The 14,320-nt window shown below is 36.4% G+C and overlaps 1 pseudogene; it reads left to right on the top strand.

Moving 5' to 3' along the window:
* LOC136849294 (prostaglandin G/H synthase 2-like) overlaps positions 1-14,320 on the top strand; it is a 114,084-nt pseudogene that overhangs the window by 9,570 nt on the left and 90,194 nt on the right.

Here is a 14,320-nt window from a genome sequence, read left to right on the forward strand (position 1 = left end):
ACTTTATTTTACAAAATATATAAGATGAAATATTATTTTAGATATATACATCAAGGTATTAATAAACATTTTTTTTTATTTTGATAAAACATTAACTAAAAATTAAAGGTTTCTTTTTGTTTTATAGGTTTACTAGCTGAACGCCCTGGCCCTCCAGTAACACCCTTAACAATTGTAAACACTGGAGTTCCATGGAGTGTCAAAGGACTTGTTGCAAATCCAATCTGTAGTCCCATATACTGGAAACCTTCCACTTTTGGCGGTGAAGAAGGCATGAATATTATCAAGACAGCATCTTTAGAAAAACTTTTTTGTTTGAATATGAAAAATAAATGTAAAAATATTGCTTTTACAGTCCCCGAGGGAACATTATTATTATTGTAAAATGTAATAAAATATATATGTTATATACATATATATATATATATATATATATATATATATATATATATATATATATATATATATAATATATATATATATATATATAATAATCAGAAAGCTACAAACGTCTTTTAATATCAATTCACTCTACCTCCGGAAATAATATATTTTCATATATGTTACCGAAGGGGAATTTTAGTTGATAATAAGTCCACCGTCCCGTGGGATCGAACCAGCGACGGACGAGGAATCAGGACTACAGTGACATCAAGGTATTAATAAAATGTTTTTTTTATTTTGATAAAAACATTAACTTAAAATTAAAGGTTTCTTTTTGTTTTATAGGTTTACTAGCTGAACGCCCACTTTGTTTGTAACATTTAACAGAGAGAGAGAGAGAGAGAGAGAGAGAAAGAGAGAGAGACAGAGAGAGAGAGAGAGAACCTGTAGCAGTAATTCTCGACAATTCCAATACGCTTTCAATACACGTCTCTTCGTTATCGAACCTACTGTTGAAAAATGAAACAGAAGATTAGTAAAGGACCCAGAAGGAAGAACGTTTATTGACGTTATTCCGAGAGGGAACAGAAGCCATTACTTCTCAAGAAAACAATTTGATTTGGTATTAGAATTCAGCTTCTTCAATGCCGCGACCTTTGTCTCTTAAAGTTATGTTAACTCGACCATTTCACCTTTTCAGAAAATCGCGCTGGCTAATAAGGTTCCCGCCTGCATAACCATAATGGTCCTTCCTCTTTCTTCCTCTAAAAACAGAGAGGGACTGTTCAATACCTTTCACCTTATGGTACTTTTATTCCACACTGTCAAAGCTATTCGTTTAGAACAGTATTTGTTAGCATTATCATAAATGATGCTTAAATAGGCATCTCCTATTCATATAGAAGTTATAGTATCTCTTTAAAAAGGTGAAATAAAGAGAGAGGTAGGGGACTGCTGTAATAATTAAAGAGAGGATATAAAGGAAAACGTATATGTGTGTCATTAAGAGGGAAGTACTTTGATTAAATTAATCGGAGTGTTTTTGGTATTGAATATATTCTATTTGGATACAAATATATATATATGTATACACACACACACACACACACATATATGTATATATATATATATATATATATATATATATATATATATATATATATATATATATATATATATATATATATATATATATATATATATATATATATATATATATATATATATATATATATATATATATATATATATATATATATATATATATATATATATATATATATATATATATATATATATATATATATATATATATATATATATATATATATATATATATATATATATATATATATATATATATATATATATATATATAATTGCAGGCCACATAGACATGTTTCATTTAGTCATTGCATCTTTATGCATTTCGTATACATGCAAATTTGAATAATAACATTCTAAGATAAATATTATTTTCTTTCTGATGGTTAGAAAACACACGCACTCACAAATAATTACAGTATATCTTAATGAACACACGCAAGCCTGTCTACGCTTTAATTTACTGTATATATATACATATATATATATATATATATATATATATATATATATATATATATATATATATATATATATATATATATATATATATATATAAAACACATCTCCCGCAATTCTAGTTCATGGCAGTTTCTCCCGAGAGACTCAGTGTTCCTCTCGTTATATGTCATAGGAAATCGCACATATGCAAGTATATACATTTCCGGTGCAACGGTTCGAAGAACTATCACATTGTATCTTTGCACTTAAAACGCATCCATCAGTCATTCCTCGTCACCAGCACCATCGCCTCTACAGCGAAAGTTCCCTGCCAGATCATCATCTGACTTTTCCAAAGGTCGCCTTCATGATTGTTACAGGAGCTGGGTTCACTTACTTTCGTCGTCCTCGTGCAATTACGATAACTGTCCCATCAAAAGTTCAGTTGGGGCCAACTCCAAAATCATATCAAAACTTGTGCCCTAGATACGAAAATTATATGTCTCCTAACACAGGTATTATTCCAATAACAGTTCTTTTATGGAACACAACACTTGAAATCTTGCATTCTAGATGATCTAACTACGCTGAACTTAATGGCCTGCGACTGCGCAAGCACATGGTATCCTTTGCGTCCTGAATTCCTGGAGACCCTACTATGCTGAATGGCTTGCGGCGCTTACGAATCCATTGCGCCCACCAGATGTCTCCCAACAACGACGGTTTGTAGACGCCTTGCCCGACATCTCTCCAAAACCCTGGATCTCCTCACGAAAGCGCAGGCATAGCAACCTGCAGGCGTATCGTAGACGGCTCCCATATCTAACTTGCATAAGTTGAGGCTCATAGAAGACATTCCGAACAGCTCTACTGCGAGGAAGTGGTGTCTTACGTAAGTCGGTCATATCGACAGCCAACCCAAAATGTAACTAGTTTATTCACTATGCCATATTATTACCCCATAAACGCCGACATATTTTCATATAAATCATGATAAGTGCCAAAATTTCAACCTTTGGTCGACTTTGACTCGACCGAAATGGTAAAAAAATGCAATTGTAAGCTAAAACTCTTACATTCGACTAATATTCAATCATTTAACTTCATTTTGCAACAAATGAGAAGTCTCTAGCACAATATTTCGATTTATGGTTAATTTTTGAAAAAAAAACTACTTCCTTACGTCCGCCCTAACTCTGCTGAAAATCTCAGAAATTCTTTAGTCACTTTGTCTTAATTTTTGCAGTTTTATATTAGGCGTTACATAAAGCTTTATATATGAAAATTTGCGCAATTTAATTTAAAATACAACAAAATTAACTCATTGCTTTAGCTTTTATTAGTTTTGAAATATTTTCATATAAATCACGATAAGTGCCAAAATTTAAACCTACAGTCAACTTTGAGTCGAGCGAAATGGTCAAAAAAAGCAATTTTAAACTAAAACTCTTACATTCTAGTAACTTTCTATCATTTAACTTAATTTTACAACAAATGGAAAGTCTCTAGCAGAATATTTAGATTTATGGTGAATTTTTGAAAAAAACTTTTTCCTTACCTCCGCACGCGGTAACTCGGCTGAAAATCTCAGAATTTCTTCAGTCACTTTGTCGTAATTTTCGCACCGTTTCTATTAGGCGTTACATAAAGTGTTATAAATGAAAATGTGCGCAATTTCATGTAGAATACAAAAAAAAAAAAAAAAAAAATCATGGCTGTAGCTTTTATCAGTTTTAACAAATTTTCATATAAATCAAAATAAATAGAAAAAATTCGACCTTCGGTTAACTTTAACTCGACCGAAATGGTCAAAAACTGCAATTTTAAGCTAAAACACTTAGTCTAGTAATATGCAATCAATTACCTTCATTTTGCAACAAACGAAAAGTCTCTAGCACAATATTTCGATTTATGGTTAATTTTTTTTTTTTTACTTTTTTTTTTACGTCCGCGCCTTACGAATTCATGCATCATTTTGTGATAATATTTTCTCTGTGTTGCTTTGATCGTTTTACAATTTTTTATATACCAAAATCATCGCAATTTAGTTTACAATACAACGAAAAAAAAAATAACTCATTAGCTTTAACCGTTTTGCTCACAGCGCGATTTGTATACAATTATATATGAAATTTTTTTTTCGCTCTGTCATATATTCCAATATTTATATATGATAATGATTTTTTTTTCATTTCCGATTTTTGCATACTAAACTTCAGACAATGACAAAAAAAGGAGCCAAAAATGAACTCTTAATCTTAAAAACTAAGCATGCTGTGATTTTTTGAAAAAAAACTTTTTTTCTGCCTCGGCGCTAACTCCCGAACACTGCCGGCATACGGCAGACACTTTTGTAAATAGAGGCTAGGCATTTAAGGGGTAATGAACTATTAGTACTACTAGGGCAAAGGTCATATGTAAAAACAATGTAAAACAATCCCAAGTTGCTAACTGGAACTTCCACAATCAACTCACTATCAGGTACACTAACTCTAAGATACTGTTCACAAAAGTTTACCCATTAAAAAAAAAAAACTACCCGAGAAACCTACCAATATACTAAATTCATTAAAGGCAATCCTAAACATCTGAGGGGTAACATATCTCGTAAAGTCATTAAAGTTTTACCCTGTTTAGCAAATATTGTTGAAACCTGCTCAATTCTCAGCAAAATAGCAATTGACATACTGGCTATCGTTCCTATGATCATAACAACTACAATTACCAATGGCACAGCCCTCTTAATTCAAAAAGAAAACTAATAAAAAAATTCCAAGTACTCAAACTTGGATGTTATATTAAAGTCTTTCTAATCCTATCCTAAACCCCACTGATTTACCCAAACCTGTAACAGATCAGACAGATTCCATCATATATATAAATTACCTCCCCAAAAACAAAATCCTAAGTAACAAACCCTTATTCTGTAACTCTATATTCAAAGATATTGCGTCAGACGTCAAGTATATATCATAATATTCTTACATAATAACACACGAGCCTCACCTCACTATGAAATTAGCCCATGCCATGACTCACAAAAGTCATGTGCATGCGAACCATTAACTCAGAACAACAAATTACTATCGCCAAATGCGAACAATAAAGTCCCTAACCGTAGATACGATACATAAAAAATATATATATATAAATAAATAAATAAATCAAAATATTTCATATATCTGTGAAACTCTATGGTACTCAGCACATAATTTTAACTAAGTAATGCCACACATAATACCAAAAACTGAAGTCGGACAATTAAAGATTTGTATAACTATAAGGACTAACGTCCTCCCTAGTTAAAGAAAACTTCAAGTAACGCCCATTTAAAACCCATTAAAAAAACAGAGAGAAAGAAAAAAAAAATAGAAAATGAAATTATCATAACTACATTGCAACCCAGGAATTAACCCATACAATTCCTATTAACCTGTCATTTTAATTTTAGATATATATGTCAATCGAGACACACCGGTGTTTTCATCAATAAAAAGAAATCTATTTCCCTTCTTTGCTTCTACAACGCGAAAAGGAGCGTCAAACTTAAGACCCAGCATATAGTTCAATTAATTCCTGACATTTATCTTCACATAAACCCTATCTCCAACAGCCACTTTAACTCTATCTGGCTTTGCTTTGCTCCTATCTACCATGTCTCGCATTTTCATTTCAAGATTCTTAGCAAGGCGCGCATATCTCTCCTTTGCGGTACCTATAAGCGACTTCATCGTATCGTCACCTGTTGGAATGGGCAACAAATCGAACGCACCCCGTGCTGGGTAACCAAACAGCGTTTCACTGGGGGACATTCTAATGATATTGCTCCACATAGTGTAGATCCTATGTTGGACCTGTGGAAGATACCGATCCCAATTTTGATCATTACCTCCTACAGTCATCCGAAGAGCTACAATGACCTTCCTATTTGCTCATTCACACAGGCCATTCGCTTCTGGTCTGTATGGGATGATACTGACCTTCCGATTGCCCATTACATCCGCCAAGGCACTCCAACGTTCTATTCACAAACTCCCTGCCATTACCTGTAATCAGAACCTCCTCCGGGACCCCGTACCGGCAAATATACCAATTAAAGAACGCGATTGCCACCTCTTCCGCTGTTTTATGCTTCAACAGGAAAATCTCTACGAACTTAGTTAACTCGTCAACAACCACTAACAGGTGCCTATGGCCATAACTAGATTCACAGAAATTACTCAAGTTGTCCATGTGGACTCTTTCTGTGGTCTGGTAGGAATCGGGAATGAACCCAATTTACAAGAAACGACCCTTGATGGCTTACAAGCATTACAAACTGAACAACATCTCACAAAGTCTTCTACCGAATTAAGCATATTCTTCCAAAAGAATTGTCCCCGAACATTTTGATAAGTTTTCTCAATCCCCAAATACTTACCGCTGAGCTAGACCTACTGTGAACAATATCTAACACCGTAGGTACTAAACTCAGGAACAACTATTTGCGTCGTATCACCCTTAACTTCACTATTTCTTAGTCCGTATCTAATCTTCCTAACCAACAAATTACCCTCTAATTCAAGCCCTGCAAAAGGCAGCTTATAATCCTTCCTAACTAATTCCCCTCTAAGAAATGCCTTTGCATCTCTCAGAATTTCACCTTCATCTTGCTTCACTTCTACTAAACTAATATCCCAACCTATGCTATCTCCAGATACGTAACATACATGAGTACCTTGCTCGTCAGAAAAACTTCTACTAAGAGCGTCTGCTACGACATTCTGTCTACCCTGTATATACTTAATGTTAGCATTAAAATCCCTGATTGTCAAATACCACCGGGCTCTTTTTGGGGGAAAAATCCAACAATGGCTTATGATCCGTCAGAACCTCTACTTTATTGCCCAACAATAGCATCTTAAAATGGATCAGAGACGAAACCACGGCAAAGGCCTCTTTGTCTACTACCTACCATAACCGTTCATTACTACCTTGTGTCTTAAACTTCCTAGTGAAGAGTAAAATGCAATCGGATGGAGACTTCCATCGAACTTCTGGAAAAGGCATACAACTAGAATCTGTTACCAACGTGAAAAGACGTTCCAGATCAGGAAACTTCAACACTGGGGGATTTGTCAAGGCATCCTTAATATTTTCAAAAGCTACTTGCTATCCAACTCCCCATACAAACTGCACATCATCCCTCAGAACATCTGTCAAGGGAGATGCCAGAACCGAAACACCCTTCACAAATCTACGGAAAAATCCAGCCATCCCTAAAAAGGACCGAACCGGCTTCTTAGTCTTGGGAGTGGCAAACTCTACAATTGCCTTAACTTTATCACCATTTACTCTAACACCCTCTTTAGAAATGACATGACCCAAATATACTATCTGCCTTTTGAGAAAATTACACTTAGCTAACTTTATCTTCAAACCCACTAATCTAAGTCTTCTAAAAACTTCCCTGAGAACTTCTAAATGACTTCTACTGAATCAGTGGCAACTAGGATATCGTCCATGTAGATAAAGACTTTTTTCCCTAACAAGCCATACAAAACCGTATTCATTAGCCTAGTAAATGTCATCAGACCGCCTGTTAAACCAAACGACATTCGTGTGAACTCATAATGCCCCTTCGGCAAAGAGAGGGCTGTGTACTTTTGACTCTCCTCGCAAAGCGGTACCTGTAAATACCCTTGCATCAGATCAATTGAGGAATACAACCTACGCCCTCCTGTCTCTACAAATAAATCTGGCAAACATGCCACAGGTTAGCGATCAGGAATGGTTTTCTCATTCAGTTTCTAAAATCTACACAAACCCGAATTGAACCATCCTTCTTTTGTACTGCTAACAATGAAAAATTAAAAGGCGATGAACTGGGCCTAACAATGCCTTCTTCCTCCCACTTATTAACCTCTTCCTCTACCTGTTCCCTAATATTAAAAGGAATCCTATATGAAGGAACAAGTGAACCTTGTGCTCTAACACATTTGTTAATCCTAACTTATCCCCTTTGAGTGCAACTATGTCAGCAAACTCGGCCAGAACATTTTCTACACCCCAGCATATTTTTTATAATCAGCATTGGCTAACTGATCCTTAAAAACTTGCCTTATAGCTCGTAAATCTGCCTCTGAAAAAGAACAAAAATCCTCGACAACATTCACTGAATTATCTTCATCAACTCAGTCAACAAAGTCGATTGCATAAGTACCCTTCTGGTAGATGCGAACTGAATCATTGCAATTTAGCAATTCCACCCAAGTTTCCCCTGAACCTGACACACTGTTTATAGAACCCGTACATAAAACCCCCTTCAGCTTCTCGCTACTTTCATCCACACACATCTCTCTGGATTTATGCACTCCTTTCACTTGTACTTTCACCATTGTAACCATACCCGGACCAAGTACCACATCATCTGTCAAAAACCCCTTATAGCGCTTCTCATCCCCCAACACATGTTCAGCATTCACCCCCAGACCCTCATGTACACCCGATCCATCGTCATCCACTACACTCATATCCGTTCCCTCATACGGCACAAACACCCCAGGTACTCCCACGGTTATACCGCAAACCCCCGAATGAACTGATATCTTTCATCTCCGACACGCGGGATGACCTCGTAATAACACATTCCCCAAATCAATCCCCCAGATAACTAGAAATGGTTCTGTCAAAGATCTACCTCCAAGAGATAAATCTATATCTACACAACCTAAAACCTGTAACCTATTTGCTTGAACATCACAAACAGTTTCTTTAGCTGGTCTCAAAGAGCAATCCAGAAAACATCGACCTGAACAACCTGAAATTCATTCAGTTTATCGAGGCACCTGTATCTATAAAGACCCTAACATTTATACCATGTACAGACCCAATTACAACTGGCTTCGACCCTGAGGGTTCTCCCAGAAGTCCTAATATCCGAAGAGACACCCATCCATTTTTCCTTTGCAACTGATCGGTCTTTCGACAATGTATGCAGATCACAAGATCCCCTCGAAAAATCCGCGTGAGGAACTCCCGTATCTGAGCTACCAAAATTCTGAAATGCAGGCCCATCATTATACTGTCCCTGGGAGAGGCAAGACCGCCAAAGATGACCATAACTCTTACAACTGCCACAATACTTAACATGGCAAAATCTCTTAATGTGTCCCTGCATATTACAGTTAAAGCAACGACCCCGACTTTCAACAAAATTCTTCGGACCGTGGACTGGGTCTCCGCGTCCTACATAGCCATAGGGTGATCTAAGGAATCTCTGATCACTATTTCCTCTACTCATTTTGCTATTTTCCTATTCGAAAAAAAAATTCGTTAACTTATTCTTGGCTAATCGCAAATGCCAAAAAAAAAAAATCTCAAGTCCCGTGAAAGTACACCCTTTACAGAGAAACCCAAAGCAAAACAATTCCCCCGGACAAAATTCCCACACAACACGAAAACTAGAACGTTAATTCCCTTTACTCTAACAATTAATTCCCAGAAGTCAAAAGAAGGCACTAATCAAATCCACCATTAATTCAAAAGTCAATTAAACCCACAATCAAACCAAAAATTAAATTAAAAATTAATTAAACCCTTAGTTAAATTCAAAATTAAGTAAGCCCAAAATTAAATTCACAATTAAGTAAACCCATAAGTATATTCACAGTGAATTAAACCCATTATGAAATTAAACCCAGAAAATTAGCTTCAAAATTAACAAACTCCCGTAACCAAATCCAAAGTCCCATGAAAAAAAAAAAAAATTGCTGGCTGTCCGCACAGATGATTGTACATGGGTCAAAGTGGCCAAGTTCACTTCTTCCGAGGCCATACTACAAAAAAAAAAAAAATATCCATCAATCTTCACAACGAGAATGGGTGTCCACTCTCACAGATAGAAAACGTAACTAGAGAGAGAGAGAGAGAGAGGAAAAGAGAAAGAATTCGTCCCTCCTCTCCCCAGTGCAACAACCCACCCTCTCAATCACTCCCCACCAAGGCCTGATGACGTCTATGGAAAAAATGCTTAGCGCCAAACCCTCAGAGAGAGATGCCCTGTCTCTGCTGAATCAACCCAAGCAACCGCACCCACTTTACATACACCCATGTGTGCACCCAAAATACCACACGTACATGTGTAGCTATAAAAAATAAGAGAGAAAAAACAGTAAAAAAAATACTAAGAAATGTATAAACACTTGCACAAAAAATTTTTGCACACAGTAATTCACAATTTTCAGACTCCTACCCCAATTATCAAAGTCCCCAGAAATAATACAACAATAAAACATTTCCATTATTAAGCCCTAAACGCCGATGTGAGCTGCCGCTTGCTAAATATAACAAAAAAGGTAAAAGATATGAGACACGCATACAATGCTGCATACAGGCGTGGCAGAGAGGGCAAGACGCTCTGCCCAAACTAGTGACATCACAGTTACATCACTCAGGCATGTCGTCACTACAACACCGCCCCAAAAAATTAAATCAGTTGCAGGTGTAATGAAAAGTCCAAATTAACAGTAAAATAACAATGATAAAAAAAATTATAACACTCATGTTACGCATGACGGTGCCACAATCCTCTCTTCAGTGAGCCATAGAGAGAGAGGGAAAAGAAATACTCGTCCATCTTCAAGTGTTTTAACACACCCAAGTGGTCAAAATACTGTAATTACTTCACACTATATATCCCTAAAAACTCCCCAATATGAATTAACGCACTATTAATCCCCTAAACACAACTTGCAGCTAAAGAAACATTACTAAAACACACAGAGTCGCCACGAGAACAAGACTAACTCGCAACATCTCGGTTGACTACAGCTCCCTACTGTGAATTGCTGACCACAACAAAATCCACCTGTCTGAAGCGCGTCTTTATATTGGAAGTATCTGTTTAAAAAATAGAATTTAGCACCTCACCTTTCTTGAGATGTTACTGGTAGTCGTGGCCTTACCTTTTGGGTCAGCAGATCCCTTCTCTGTTCGTCATAAGCTTCTCTCTGTCCTATCATGCATTGTGCTGTCAATGGAATGAGACACTGATTTCGGGAAAACTACCTTATTAACAACAAATTTAACGAAAGCAGCTCAGCAAAGACTGTGGTTATGAAATGGAGTGATTCACGCCCTCTATTAATAAAAGACCCAACTAGAGAACATACTGATTCGCAAACCAGCATACTCATTGTTTTATGCCATACAATTATAGTGATTAATACACTGATCAACAAACAAAGTAATAAGGTCACACAGACCACAATAAAGGTTATATCATAATGTGAGAGTCAAATACACCACTTCCATATCATTTGCCTTCCAGGAAAATGTCCTCAATTCTCCTTATGTCCTTAAATAACGAATGTTCATACTGGCGTGTTCTTTGCTCACTAAACACCAAGCTAATAACACATCTCCGCAATTCTAGTTCACGGCAGTTTCTCCCCGAGAGACTCAGTGTTCCTCTCGTTATATGTCATGGGAAATCACACGTATGCACGTACATACATTTCCGGTGCATCGGTTCGATGAACAATCACAATGTATCCATGCACTTAAAACGCATCCATCAGGCATTCCTCATCACCAGCACCATCGCCTCTACCGCGAAAGTTCCCTGCTAGATCATCACCCATCGCTTCCAAAGGTCACCTCGTGATTGTTACACATATATACATAGTTTATATATATATATATATATATATATATATATATATATATATATATATATATATATATATATATATATATATATATATATTATCATGATATCCTCCCTCATGTAGACCCCAGCACACATTTAATTTTGAAATACAGTTACTGTTCCTTTCACTGAGGTCAAGGAATTGGCGGCGACGACAGAAAAAAAAAAAGCACACAGAGTTTGAAATCCAGATTGAAGCTGCTAGCACCAGTAGGTAGCCTAGGGCCTCCTTCACTCCCTAAATTGTTCGATCTGGGAACAATGAAACTCCCTTCTCACCCCAGTCATGTGAGGTGGGAGTAATAGTGTTTGGAAGGTTAAAGGGGGCTTTATTATGGCTGGTGGCCAGGTAGGACTTTAATCTTTTAAGTACTTAACTTTAAGAAATCTTTTCCTGGGTCTCTTGCTGGTTGTCTTGAAGTGTTTCCAGAATGAAATGTCGACCCCAGATGAGGCCAATAAGATGTCATTGGTTTTGAAGAGCAGACGCTGCTTCTCATCTCAGTGTTGGGCGGAGGTCTATCGCCCATCTTCTTCAGCGCGAGCTGACGATTTTTCTAACGAAAGGGCCGATCAATTGTTACCACAATTATTAGTCAAGGTTCGTACATTGCAAATAGTCGTAAGCCAGCCCTTTTCCTTCCCCCTGAACCCTTAAATTTCCCCATTCCTTTAAACTTTAACTCTTTCCTTCACAAAGCAATTTTCCCTGTTAAAGTCCTGCTTCGGCCTCCTGTATCTGGCCCCATAATGTGCCTTGAATTCCAGTAAAGATCCAGTGGTAAACATCCAGTTATCCTTCCCAGTGCAAACTTAAGGGCAAGTTAGGTAAGTAATAACGGTAAGGCGAAATTTTCTTTGTGTGATTGTGAGCATGTGTTCCTTGTGTTAAAAGCCCAATCAAATACAATTCCCATACTGTGCTTACGTGATTTTCTTATAATTATCTGCTGGGCTACGTAGTGGTTAATATTTAAAATGTGTAATGTGTAACATTTTATAGGGGGATTCCATTTCCTTCAGTGTGTGCTGCCATTCTAATCCAGAACCTCTCTTACAGGAGAGATCAGCTGCTCCATTTCACTCTATTCAAATCCTGGACTATTCCCGGTCGCAGTCCGATTACTGAAGTCTGTTGTGGCCCGCCGAATTTTATATGAACTAATTTCGCCATCCTGGAGTTCAATCCTTTGCAGCACGATTACCTGCGAACCTTTTAATGTAATTTTGGCCTAACCAAGTTATTATTATAACGGGAATAATTGTATTGTACATTGGCCCCTTCTCAATTAGCTTGCTTGCTTGCCAATTACTGCATTATTGATCACCGTGTACAATTAATGAGCCTGCATATTGGTTACCATTTGCAGTCTGTTTTGTCTCCTTGTTTAATTGCTAATCTCTGTAAATAAAACCCTCTTTAAATTGTAAAGAATTCTAATCTGAAATGGCGACTGAATCAATTACATAAATCCAGGGAAAATCTATAAGTAAAAGCCAAATAACTTTTCCTTTGTTCATAATCTAGGCTCACTTGGTTCGTTGGCAGCCTCGGAAGTAAATGTGTTTCAACTTCTCCCAACCAAGACGACTAGTTTATGACAATATATATATATATATATATATATATATATATATATATATATATATATATATATATATATATATATATATATATATATATATATATATATATATATATATATATATATATATATTATATATGTGTGTGTGTGTGTGTGTGTGTGTGTGTGTGTGTGTGTGTGTGTGTGTGAGTGTGTGTTTGTGTGTGTGTGTGTATGTATGTATGTATGTATAATCTTACATTACGCTTTTTCAGCTTTTAATTGGTACAGCGTTATTCTTTAGTAATTAAAGTTCGTTCGGGAAGCATAATTTCCTTGAAATACGGCAGCTTTAGCACGAAATACTGCAAAAATACGACTTCAAACACTTGAAGAGGAATTTTAAAACTGTCATCCCTATCATTTTTATAAATTTATGTTCGTTTTCTTTGTTAAGTTTCTTTATTACGTTTTCTTTTTATAAAAGATCGGAAACTCGTTTAATATGCGAGTTCATTTTTTGGGGGGAGACAAAATTGCCTTAGACCAACCTTTATTCCTCCATCTCTTTATCGCATCTTCTATTAAACAATTTAAAAAGTAAGGTAGAACTATATAGTAGCTCCGCGGCGGCGACTGCCTTCTAACTTAAATTTTTGTACAGTTTTTTGGTGGCTAATTATGAATTTACCTTTAATTTTTGGCGCTCGAGTGTAATTAACCAGTAATTAACCCGTGAAGTCCACCCAACAAGGGGTTTCCATACGCGATCTTCACAAGACAGAGCACGGGTACGTCTGTTTCGAACGGTTCATATCCCGTCCGGGAAGCCAGTACTAAACACGGCGAAGGGTTATGCCATTTGGCCGACAACAAACAGATGCACCGCCAGTATCAGAACCCCTGAAAGTGTAGAAAAAACCAGTTGAAAAGGTAAAAACTGAGCGCGGAGCTAATATTTAGAATTACCAAAAGTAAAATGGAATGATAAAAGTAGCATTAGTGACGCTATATTCATTGCGTAAACACGTACAGCCATAAACAACCGAACGATAAACATCCGTTTTGACATTTCAACCATCGTACGATAGTAAATAATTACCGTAGTTGTGTTACAAATGACGCTAAATAGAAT

Source organism: Macrobrachium rosenbergii, chromosome 2, assembly GCF_040412425.1.
Source record: "Macrobrachium rosenbergii isolate ZJJX-2024 chromosome 2, ASM4041242v1, whole genome shotgun sequence".
NCBI lineage: Eukaryota > Metazoa > Arthropoda > Malacostraca > Decapoda > Palaemonidae > Macrobrachium > Macrobrachium rosenbergii.